Below are 12,994 nucleotides of genomic sequence, written 5' to 3' on the forward strand. Positions count from 1 at the left end.
TTGCAAAGATAATGCAGATTTGTCCTGTTTACCTACACTCAGTTTCCCCCAGTGTTTACCCCTTACATAACTGTAGTACAATATCGAAACCAAGAGTTTGAGATTGGTCCAATGTGTATACTATTATATAGTTCTTTGTCATTTTATCACATATGTGGATTTGTATAACTACTACCTCAATCAAGATTCAGAACAGTTCAGTCACTACAAAGATTTCTCTTGTGCTATTTTTTTTTTTAGTCACAGCCACACCCTTTACCATAGTCCAGGGGTTGGGAACCTTTTTGGCTGAGAGAGCCATGAACGCCACATATTTTAAAATGTAATTCAATGAGAGCCACACAACGACACGTATACGTTACGCATTATCCAATAAAAATTTGTTGTTGTCCCGGAGGACAGCTGTGATTGGCTCCAGCCACCCGCAACCATGAACATGAGTGGTAGGAAATGAATGGATTGTAATACATGAGAATGTTTTATATTTTTAATATTATTATTTTTTATTAAAGATTTGTCTGTGAGCCAGATGCAGCCATCAAAAGAGCCACATCTGGCTCGAGAGCCATAGGTTCTGACCCCTGCCATAGTCCCTAACCTCTGGCAACCATCTAATTTGTTTTCCATTTCTATAAAATATTGTTTTGTGAATGTTATATAAATTGAACCATAGAGTATGGGACTTCTATTGAAACTGACTTTTTTTTTTGACTTAGCATAATGTTCTTGAGATCCATTCAAATTGTACAATGAGTTCATTCCTCTTTATTGCTTAATAGTATGCTACAAAATGAATGTATCCTATCTTTTAACCATCCAACTACTGAGAGACATTTTGGTCTTTTCAGTGTTTGGCTGTTACAAATAAAGCTGCTATGAACAGTTGCAGATAAGCTTTTGTGCAGACATAAATTTCTATTTCTGTGGGATAAGTGCCCCAAAATGAATTAATAGGCCATATAGTAAGTGCATATTTAGTTCTTGAAGAAATTTCCAAACTATTTTCCAGAGTGGCTGTACTGTTTGTATACAGTTTTTCTGCTGCTTTGCAAGCATTTGGTATTGTCATTACTTTTTATTTTAGCTGTTCTAAAAGATGGATAGTGATGTCTCATTGTATTTTTACTTTGCATTTGTCTAATGGATAATGTATGAATTTTCTATTGCTGCTATAACAAAGGACCACAGACTTGGTGGCTCAAAGCAATGCAAATTTATTATTTTATAGTTCTATAGGTCAGAAGTCTAACACAGGAGTCACTGGATTTATACCAAGATATTGGCGGTGTGTGTTCCTCTCTGGAGGCTCTAGGGGAGAATCAGCTCTTTTGTATGTTTGTTTGTTTTCACCTGTTCCAGCTTCTATATTCCTTGGTTCATGGCCCCCTCTATCTTCAAATCCATCAACAGTGTATCCTCCTCATGTCACATCTTTCAGACTTCTGCCCTGGGTTTCCACTTTTAAGGATTCTTGCATTTACATTAGTCCACCCAGATAATCCAGAATAATTGTACTATCTTAAGGTCAGCTGAATAGCAGTCTTAATTCTATCTACCACCTGAATTTTTCTTAAAAATTTATTTATTTATATATTTTAGAGAGAGAGTAGAGCAAGAGAAAGGCAGGAGGAGTTAATTTTTCTTTGCTATGTAACGTAACATTCACAGGATCTGGGGATTAGATATGGACATCTTTAGGGGGGCATTAGTCTACCTTCTATAGCTCATGATGTTGTTGACCATCTCTTCATGTGCCCTTGCCAACCATATAGTCACTTCAATAAAGTTTCTGTGTCTTTTGACCTTTTTCTAACTGGGTGTTTTATTACTAATGAGTTTTGAGAGATTTTTTGGGGGGGATATTTTTCAAATTATAGATGTGAATTCTGACTACAATTAAGTTTACAGATATTTTCTCTCAGTCTGTAGCCTGTTCTGTCTTCTTAATAGGGTCATTTACTGAACAAAAGTTTTCATTTTGTTGAAGAACAATTTATTTATATTTTTCTTTTATGAATCATGCTTTTGGTGTCATTTGTACTTCACTAAGCTCTAAGTCCTAAAGATTTTCTCTTGTTATCTTATAAAAGTTTTATGGTGTTACATTTCAGTCTACCATCTATTTTGAGTTAATTTTTAAATAAATGGTAAGGTTTAGGTCAAAATAATGATGATGATTTTTCCTGTCGAGCTTTTGGTGGATGAAGACTAGATGGCTAAGCTTGCATATATGGTGGGTATATTTAGCCTCTTCAGCAAACTAATTATTTCTCTTCAGGGGTTTAACACAAACATTTTTATAGGAAGAAATAAGATGGATGCATTCAAAAAGAAACTTATTCTTTGGGAGCATCACATATAGGAAGGAAAAAGATATAGTAATGTTTCCACTTTTCCAGTGCTTTTTGATTGCTGCAGACATCAATCAGAAGTTAAATATTTAATGTTAACATTTAAGAGTGTTAGTTAAAAACTTTGACCATTTTTACCCTTAAAATGAGAATCCCTGTAAAGGTAATCTCTGGATCAATAACCCGTTCTTGTAAGATATTAACTCCTGTTCCCTTAATCATTGTGAAAAAGAAAAATTGATAGATTTATCTTCTGATGTCACTCTGGTGTCCAAACATAAAATGCAATCATTGCCACAAGTTTGGATATGACTGGAAAAATAATATCCATCACTTAGTTGTAAAGCTTTTAAATTTTTAACCATATGTTCTACTACCTACTTATGTGAGAAGACTCTCTTGGCCCTATCACTAATCAAAACCAAGCAGAGAAACCAAATGGATGTCAAGGTGGTGCTTTGTTTCTCAGAAACAAAAACGCAGCATTGGGTATCAAGTATTATCGCAAAGCAAGATTTTGTACTAGCTTTACTTGAATTAAGTATTGCTCTCTAGATATTTCAGTTGTATTCTATTAAATTATTTTTTACTGTTTCGTTATTTTAGATAAATTTTTACTTTATAGTATATATTATGATTAAAAGATAATGCACAAAATACTAATAATGTTTTTTATTTCTGCCTTTACAGTTTCCAAAATAATTCTGTTTTCACTGGTCCCCAAGTGTAATAAGGTTGAACACCATTGCCTTCTAGAGCCCTTTGTAATGCTAATGCTCAGAGAATATGTGATGAGTACTTACCATTAAGTTTCAAATAAGATATGAGGAGAGGGAACCAGGCTGTCATTCTGACTTATAGTCTAAAGTTTAGAGACTAATTATATTCTCAAGTAGAGGCTGCATGATTAACTAGAGGTTTATTGTGGGTGGAGGGAGAAACTCTCTGTTTCAAAGAACATAGTAAACTTTCCATATACCTGTAACTAATCATAATAATCTGAAAGATATCATTACATAAAATGCAGAACCTGCATTTTAAGAAGATCTCAGACTAACTGCAATGCAGTATTCTGAAATAGAAAAAAGATATTAGAGGAAAATCTGGTGAAATCATAGGAAAGTCTGTAGTTTAGTTACTAGCATTGTATTCGTGTTAATTTCTTAGTTTGGGCAATGTACTGTGGTTACTATGTAAGGGGTTAATATTAGAGAAAGCTGAGTGAAGGATATCTGAGAAGCCACTACTATCTTTGCAACTGTCTGGAATAATTTAAAATTATTCCAAAACCAAAACCTTCAAAAAATATCTCAGGTGATTTACTTGCTTATTAAATTTTAAGAAGCTCTGCTAGAGTACTCTTTAAAAGTGCAAGGCCTCTGGCCTTACCCTACACCTCATAAAACAGAATTGCTGGGGTGGAGATTGGATTCTGAACTTAAGAAGAAAAAAAACAAAAAACAAAAAAAAAACCTCTCCTGTGATTGGCACGAAAACTAAAGTGTGAGAATCCTAGTTTAGAGCTTTCTTTCAGAAGTTGCCTTCCTTTGTAACATGTAATAGAACTTATTAGACTTTGATATATAAATTTTAGTCTATAGACAGATTCAGGCTGTTATAAAATGTTCAACAGCTGATAGCACAACCAGGAAAGAACTGGCGATCAACTTGAGAAGTGGCAGCATGAGGAGCCCGTGGACGGGCTCTAGTGAAACAGCCATAACTGGTGGAATTGTTTAATAATCTAACCATGTAAGACTCTGGAAATTCTCCTATGAGCATACAGCCAACAGAGAAACGTTTACTCAAGGAAATGTACTAAATTGGGTTTACAACAGCCAGTTATGGCAGTTAAGCCATGCCCTACCCCTTTCCCTCCAAGCTTCCAGTTTAGGGCTATGGTCTCTTCCCTGGAGGTGCAGACGACCAGCCTTCCTAATCCCTCTCCCCAGCTCTGTGTGTAGAACTCCCGGAGAGGGAACTTAGCGATCTGGGGCTCCCATGCTCTCTTGTGGGGTAAAAACTAGACTAGGTATAATGAGCCATGGATAATGGACACCGATCATCTTCACCCTAGCTTGCTCATAGGACAGAGGTTCCATACCAGGAGAGGCAAGCCTAGAAGACCAGAGGATACTACTGTTTCCGGTCAGCGCCCTGCTCGTATAGCAGGGGCTACTCAGAGAAATTGGCCACTACCCCTTACCTGGATCCAGAGCACTGGTGTAGAGATTTTTTTTTCTAGGATGTTGGACAGCCTGTAAGACAGAGAACTCCATCGTTCTCCCCAAAGAAACTGAGTTTATTTGGAACAGAATTTGAGGATGTTCAAGCCTAAGAGCACTGTTGAGACGAAGTGCTAAGCAATTAAGTGGTGAGCAATTAAGAGTCTGCTTGCTAAATTATAAGTTAGCTAGAAGTTTTAAAGGAGAGTACCAGAGTAGGAGACAGCTAAGGAGTCCTTGTGGGCTTGCAACAAGTCTCAAAACCTAGTCTCAAATACTACCCATAGAGGGTGTGCAAATTTAATTAGATTAGACTGTGGAGCAACTTATCTCCCAGGGCATAGTTGAAAACAGTAAGAGTGATCAGCCTGCAATTAGAAGAAACTCATAGGCAAGTATTTTTTATGTTTTGAATTGAATTTATCGGGATGACATCAATTTCCAAAACCATACAGATTTCAAGTGTATGACTCAATAAAATATAATCTGTACTCAACTAATTTTTCAACAGTCACATAACTTAACAGAAATCAGGGAAAAGGCAGTCAGTGAGAGACAAGGCCCTCTTTGAATGCCATCAGAGGCTACAAAATTCAGGGGGAAAAGACTTCACTAAAATGGTCCAGCCAAGTTACTAAACAATCAAACAACGACAAGCCCCAGGGTGTACGAATTGGTATCCAGTGTTGCTGAGATATGTTATCTAAAATGTTTTGTTTTTAACAAAAATAAATTATGAGGTATGCAAAGAAACAGGAAAGTGTGACCAGTGCACAGGAATAGAAGAGGAGGCAAGAGAACTTGCGTTTGAAAGGACCACGATATCAGACTTAAGAGGTGTAGACATCAAAACAACTGTTATTAATATTCAAAGAATTGAAGGAAGTCATGCTTTAAAAAGAAAAGGAAGCTATAATGACAGTATTTCATCAGATAAAGAATGTCAAGAAAGAAACACAAATTATAAAAAAGAACCAAATAAAAATTGTGGCAATGAAAATTAAAATAACCTAAATAAAAAATTTTCTAAAGGGGTTCAACAGAAGATTTGACCTGGCAGTAGAAAGAATGAGTAAAGATATATGGATAGAGATTATGTGATCTAAAGAATAGAGAGAGAGAAAAAAAAAGAAGAAAAACAGAACCTCAAAGAAATGAAAGACACCATTAGCTATCTCAACATATGCATAATTGAAGGACCAGACAATAGAAGACAGAGGGAATGGACTTAAAAAAGTATTTGAAGACCACATTATTTATTTCTTGGGAAATTGCTTTTCTTCTGAGGTCTAACCATCTTATTTTATATTGTTAAACTTTCCTTTTGCCGTGGCCAGATAGCCTGGTAGGTTAGAGCATTGTCCTGAAGTGTAGAGGTTGCTGGTTCATTCCTTGGTCAGGGCACATACAGGAACAGATTGATGTTCCTGTCTCTCTCCCTTTCTCATACTTCCTCTCTCTAAAATCAATAAAATAAACATGAAAAAAAGCCCTTTAAGAATATTTCCTTTTGTAGGAAAAAAATAGGAAATGTTGCAATGCCTTTCATTTGCAAAATAAAATGTAGGCCCTCCTATATTGAACTCAAAGTATTTTTTAATGTAAAAATTTTATTATTTCATAAAATCCTAAACTTGAGAACAACTGGTTCAAAAACTATGTATTGATTCAGTGGCCCTTGGGAACCTTTCAGCTTTAGGAGAAATACAGTGTGTCCGTAAAGTCATGGTGCACTTTTGACCGGTCACAGGAAAGCAACAAAAGACGATAGAAATGTGAAATTTGCACCAAATAAAAGGAAAACTCTCCCAGTTTCTGTAGGATGATATGGCAGCATGTGCGCATGCACAGATGATGATGTAACACCGTGTATACAGCGGAGCAGCCCACGGCCATGCCAGTCGAGATGTGGATGGTACAGAGGAAAGTTCAGTGTGTTCTGTGGCTCACTAAATTAGAATCCGTGACCAAAGTGTAACGTGAATATCAGCGCATTTATTTATTTATTTATTTATTTATTTTTAATTTAAAAAAATTTTTTTAATCTTTTTATTTTAATATTTTTTTATTTATTCATTTTAGAGAGGAGAGGGAGAGACAGAGGGAGAGAGAGAGGAGAGACAGAGAGAGAGAAGTGGGGGGAGAAGCTGGAATCATCAACTCCCATATGTGCCTTGACCAGGCAAGCCCAGGGTTTCGAACCGAATGCATTTATAACGAAGCACCACCACATAGGAATAACATTACTCGGTGGGATAAGCAGTTGAAGGAAACCGGCAGTTTGGTGAAGAAATCTCGTTCTGGTAGGCCATCAGTCAGTGACGAGTCTGTAGAGGCTCAGACTCTATATATCTGTATACGGGATAGCTACCTAAGGAGCCCTAAAAAAATCTGTGTGTGAGCGCACATCGAACTGCATGCTGAATAGGTATGAAACTGGGAGAGTTTTTCTTTTATTTGGTGCAGATTTCACATTTCTATCATCTTTTGTTGCTTTCCTGTGACCTGTCAAAAGTGCACCATGACTTTACGGACACACTGTAATAACCATTAATGTTTTAACTAGAGAAGTGTAATATAGAACATCAAATGACTAGAAAAATACTTATAATATTGTAGATTTAATGAGTTGTGTTGGAATGAATGACACAAATGGATCACAGGTGTGTGACTTGCTCTTGGAGGTTTTTTTTTATTAATGTGTGTCATTCTACTGTTCTCCTTTAAGACTGTATAGCTATATCTGATATGTACAAATATTGATAGACTTACAACCTATGCAACTTACGACCATTCAACTTTATGACCTCAATCGCTAGCCACGACTGCTCCGTGTCTGGCAGCACAAGTGTTGCCCAGCTGGGCGGACGACAGTGCGGACCAGCTTCCGGAAGCACTACCATCTCCGCGTGCACCATTTCAACTGTTTTCCCAGACTCGGTACAGCAATTTGTGTTTTGTGTCTTGGATATTTTTCATCAGACCCCTTCCAAGATGTCTACCAAGAGGAAATTGTCTTTGCAGATATTAAACCAGTTGTACTGGTAATGCAGTGTTTTACTTAAACCTGACAAATGTAAAAATAAGAAACAAAATGGTGTAGAGATGATACAAATGGCATAAAATGAACAAAGAAAATTATGATATATAACAATAAGAAAATTATGATAAAATATGACTTAAAGATTTTTATAATATCATTTCACAGTACTGTACATATAGCCTACTCAATTTATGACCAAATCGTGTTACGACCGGTCTGTTGGAACCAATCGTGATCGTAAGTCGAGCACTAGCTATATGAGTTTGCATGTTTTTTGCCAACCTTATTCCCATGATATTTTGATTTGAAGTATTTATATGGGTTCTGATCTTTTAGTAGAGTTTTAGAAATCCTTTCCTCCAAATACTGAGGAACAATTAAAAGTATTTAATACCTTTTCCTCCCATTTTCATTAATGTTTTCATTCATGGTATGGCCACTGCTGCATTTGCATATGTCCACTATTTTGATTTGTAAGTTTTTATTAAGTTTATGTGACTTGGGGTGGTGAACACACAGTACAGTGTGCAGATGATGAGGAATCATGCACCTGAAACCTGGATTAATTTGTTAACCAGTGTTACCCCAATAAATTAAAAAAATGTTTTCCTGATTCTTCTTCTTAATCTTTGAAGATCTTTTGAAATAATTATATTTGTTCTATCTCACCCTCTGTACTTATACTTTCTTAGAGATTTGAAAACATATTAGCTCCATAGAGCAGGTTTCAGTTTACCTTTTCTATTTCATGGGCTGAGCTGAAGGCTTCCTTTTTGTGTTCTGAGCAGTTAGTACCATGTTGACTGCTACGAAAATGCTTAGTAATACCGTAATTATGCTTCCTGGGCCTTTGTGAAATAGCCTTCTTTACCCAAGTTAGCACACAAGTGGTTGAGAAACACCTGTGGTCTTTCTCTTTGGAATGTCTCTGTTAGAAGGAGGCAGTGCCAAGTGCAGAGCATGGACACGGAGACACCACGTCTCCTTTGCTGTCTCAAGAACACACCTTTGATGTGGCTTCCCAAGTTTAGATTTACTAACACATGAGGTTAAGGAATAGAACTGCAGTATTTTGGACCATCATGCTTGATCAAGGCAAAACATCCATGCCAGGAAAATTATTGCTGATTCTCTTGGTAATCCAAAAAGAATTGACCATAGACTTAAAGGATTAAAGTTACAAGAAAGTAGGATTACTCATCGACTCAAAAGGCTTAGTACAACCTGCTTTCACCCCTGTCAGCAACTAAATTATTGCCTTAAGGGAAAGCAACTATAATGATAGCCAGAGTATTGCTTAATATCTACTGCTATTTTAAAGTATTTCCCAAAGTATTGTCTTACTGTTACTAAACTTTATATTGCAATTACTTAAAACTACTTTAATTGAAGCAGTTTAAATTTACATATCCTACTGAGCCATTTTGTGCATGGAGCACTAAAATGGAGAAGTGGTTCTTTTTTATAGATAACAAATTTAGAAACAGTTGGTTATAGATCCTATTTGTGAAAAACCAGACTTAAAAACGACGAATGAGAATGATTAGAGGGAATTTATTGAACAGTTAATTGACTAATGGAGTTCTCCTTCTTGCATACTATGTCAACTCACAGCAGGATGTCTCCAACCTTTGCCATCTGTGTAACTTATTTTTTGACACATAGTCATTTAAACTGTTATAAAACTGCTTCGATTATACCATCTAATCCCCACAGCTGAACTGTGGTCTTGATTTCACATTACCCTTCACAGTGCCTTTGTAGGGCAGAGTTGCAATGTGGTGGTTGTAGGTCAAGACAGAGGATTTGGGGTCTTGATTCTGAGAAGTCACTCTAGTCTCACAGCAGAGAATAGTTTGATAGGTTTATAATAGTCTCATTTTAATAATTTACTGTGACCCTGTGGGGTATTTTTTCTGTACAATTTTTGGTTACTTTGTCTCTTTGATGTGTTACTATATATTATGTCAGGCATGGATTTTGTTGGAGATACTGATTGCAAATGATGAAAATCCAGTTTAAATGGATCAGATCATTGCAAAGCCCACAGGGTCTGGACCCAGAAGTCCCGAGATATTGTGGCACCATTTCTCCATCACACAGCTCAGTTTTTCTCTGAACTGGCCTCATACAAGCTGATTCCGTACATGTACTCTTGCCTCCACCTTACTATACAGTTGGCCATAAAAGTTTACATACCATTGCTTCAGCAATCTCAATGGAATGAGCTTGTATGTTTTAATAAAAGTGTCAGGATCGAATCTCAATGAACTTATGTAGGTCATATGATCATCACTGTGGCCAGAGGAGCAACATGCCCCAAGACTACCAGAGATGGAGAAGTGTGATTTCCCGAAGTTAAATCATTATATCACTATTGAATAATTGCTGAATGAATATGTCACACCTTCTTCCAAAAATATTGATTTCATTTGTTCTTACCTTTACAAACTATTTCCAATTATATTTGCTTTACTTTTCTGAATGAATATACCCTCCCTTTCCTCTAGAACAAACTTCAACCTTTTAGCATCCCTCAGACATCACTATATTTTCCATGAAAATGGGGAGTAATGAGAGACCGGTGACAAGAACAACATTAAGTCCTGTTTATGCCAGAACCAGCAGTTTCTTCTGACATCTTCCAGAGTCTGTGCCAAAGCCAGCCTAATTCTGATGGATGTGGTTTACCACTTCATTTTCTCCCAAACCTTTTCCATTTTAGCCTGCATAGTGATTTTGGAAAACTCCACCAGGAAGATTTTGTAAACATAATAGAAGTTCAGACCTTTTCTTGTGTTATCCTACTCATTTTGTGTCACATTTACTTCTTTACCATTGACCCAAAGTTCTTCTCTTGAGTCAAATATCTTTACAGTCAAAGATCAAGAAATGCTTTTGCAATATGGAAGGAAACTTCCAACTGATCCTTTTCTTATATGAACCAGAATGAAATCAGTGTTCTGCACTGTTGTTTTGTTCCAAAACAAAAGAGAGTGACATCAATGGTCAGAATGCCTTTTCTAATGATAAAGATCTTAAATGATCCACCCACTCAGGGTATGGTAGCTCTCAAAGAATGCGATATACAACACTAGAATAAATTTTGTAATCATAAAGGTATCACATTGTCCCATTTTTATCCAGACTGCAGTATACAGGAAATGAGTAAAGCCCTCAAGAAATTTTAAGTAATATTTCTAGACTCACGTGTTAGTATATTATTGTAAAATCTTTTTTTTGCTGTGAAATTTTGTCCTCACATTTTTATCATTAATTAAAAACAAAATAAACAATAAGCACAAATCTACATTGTAGCCAGCACAGCCTCCCAAGATGCTTGTTGCACTGACTTTTCTGATATGCTCTTTTCTTTGAAGAACTGGGTGTTACATGGTCAGCACTATCTAAACAATTAATGTAATAGAGTGAATATGTCCCTTCAGCAGAAAAAACTCCATCTGGGAGGAAGTTAAACTACCTTTAATTGAAGAAGAGTTATGTAAGACCATTTCTGTCCAAAATGATTGGGCTTAATTCCAGGTTTTTCTAATGAAATTTTGCTGAATAACTGCTATGCTTGCAACTCTGGAAGTATTCAAAATCAAGTGTTGATTCTGGCCACTTGATCAACTACTTTAGAACTAGAGTTCCAGAAGCAAAACCCAAGAGATGGTCCAAAGAAACTGATGATACAGGAATTTATTCTTGATTGTAGTAAGTGGGTCCTATTTCTCATGTGATCATTTTAGCTATTATGAGTTTTGTTGCAAGAGATCTGTCAGAGAGTATGCATTTTTTCATTAGTCTTTGGTAAATAATGATAATTTTCAGAATTTAGAAGATCATTTTATAAATTAAGGATAATAATACTCGTCTTCCTCTCCGAAATATTCTGAAAATTCACAATTTTCAGTTTATGATTCAAATGTTTTTCTTTTCATCTTTCACTGTAAAATAACTCTCTGTTGTCAATCTTTAAGAACTTTGCAATAAAGCAAATTTGATGGCCTAATCTTAGAAGAGAATATGGTGACTAATACAAATAATGTATTATAAGAAAAGTGGATTTGCCTAGCTTGTGAGAGGGATAATTTGATTTTTTGGTTTTCATTTTAAATGTAAATAACACATTATAAGCTTTAAAAAATAAAACTAGATAAATATTGGTATTTAAAGACTGAAGTCTGAAGTGAATGTGTTGAAGTTGCCAGATTGTATATTATTTATGAGTGTTAAGCTGCATTTATATCTACTATTAAATTGTAATCTTATGAAAAATTTCAGTTTAGGATTGTTAACTACTTACTTTAAGCACACAAAAAAATATAGAATATTGACATAACAGATCCAGATGTATCAGTGAACTTATATGAAAATCTTTTTAAATTGATACCCAGTTATTCTTAGTTCTTAGCTATTTTATAATAAATATATTAAATTACCTTAGACTATACTGGCTTAAAAAAACCACCTTTACCATTTCTCATGATCCTTAAACCTGGACTAGGCTCAGCGGCAGTTATTTTCCTGGTCTTGCTGGTGGTCACTCACATGGTCAGCTGGTGGGCCAGCAGTGGACTAGGGCTGGGCTCGGGGTGCTGGGATGACTGAACTTCTCTCCTTCTATCTAGTTTCAAAGTCTTTCCCTTGTCACATGGTCTTTTCAGGAGCTTTCTCTAGTAGTGGAATTCTTACACAGCAGCTCATGGTACCCAAGACTGCAGTAGTAAAAGTGTCCAGGCCTTCTTAATGCCTAGCTCCTAAACTGGCCTCGCACCATGTTTGCAGCATTCCATTGTTTAGAGCAAGTCACAGGGCCATCCCAGGTTCAAGGGGAGAGTAGAATGTGAGGATGTGCTATTGGGAAGCATGATTTATTGGGGGCCACGAAAGTAATAGTCTTCTGCATCAGCATTTATTGATTCATTCAAATGACATGCAGTAGTTTCATATTTGTTATGAGAAATACTTGCCAATTATTCATATACTCCATTGTGTTCTGGGTAAATGGATTTAGTTAGACCTAGTTCCTGTTCCTAGGTCTCTGTATAACTTTTATTAGTACTTTCAAAATATGTTACATATGTCAACCATGGTTAGTAAAGCATGTTTTTGTGGAGTAGACTATGAGAAGAGACAGAACCCAGCTAGCCTTATTCTGATTCCAGTCTGCTTTCTTCTAGCTGTTGGTATCAGTATAGGTTTTGCTGATACATGATTTTCTTTGCAGTATAAAAAAAGATTATTCCATACATAGGTGGGACATAAAAACGAGACTAAGAGACATGGACAAGAGTGTGGTGGTTGTGGGGGAGGGAGAGGAGAGGTAGGGAGAAAGGAAGGGGAAGGGGGAAGAGCACAAAGAAAACTAG

The 12,994-nt window shown here is 36.2% G+C and overlaps 1 protein-coding gene across 7 annotated transcripts in view; it reads left to right on the forward strand.

The window, feature by feature from the left end:
• The window catches only part of PDE4D (phosphodiesterase 4D), a 1,576,413-nt gene that overhangs the window by 255,906 nt on the left and 1,307,513 nt on the right, over positions 1-12,994 (forward strand). The window contains exon 3 of one of the 7 annotated variants that reach the window (XM_066242799.1): positions 7,785-7,856. The exons of the other annotated variants lie outside the window; for them this stretch is intronic. The gene's annotated coding sequence lies outside the window, so the exon portion shown is untranslated. The remainder of the gene's footprint in view (positions 1-7,784; positions 7,857-12,994) is intronic. 7 annotated transcript variants of the gene reach the window in all.

The sequence above is a fragment of the Saccopteryx bilineata genome, chromosome 1, assembly GCF_036850765.1.
Source record: "Saccopteryx bilineata isolate mSacBil1 chromosome 1, mSacBil1_pri_phased_curated, whole genome shotgun sequence".
Lineage (NCBI taxonomy): Eukaryota > Metazoa > Chordata > Mammalia > Chiroptera > Emballonuridae > Saccopteryx > Saccopteryx bilineata.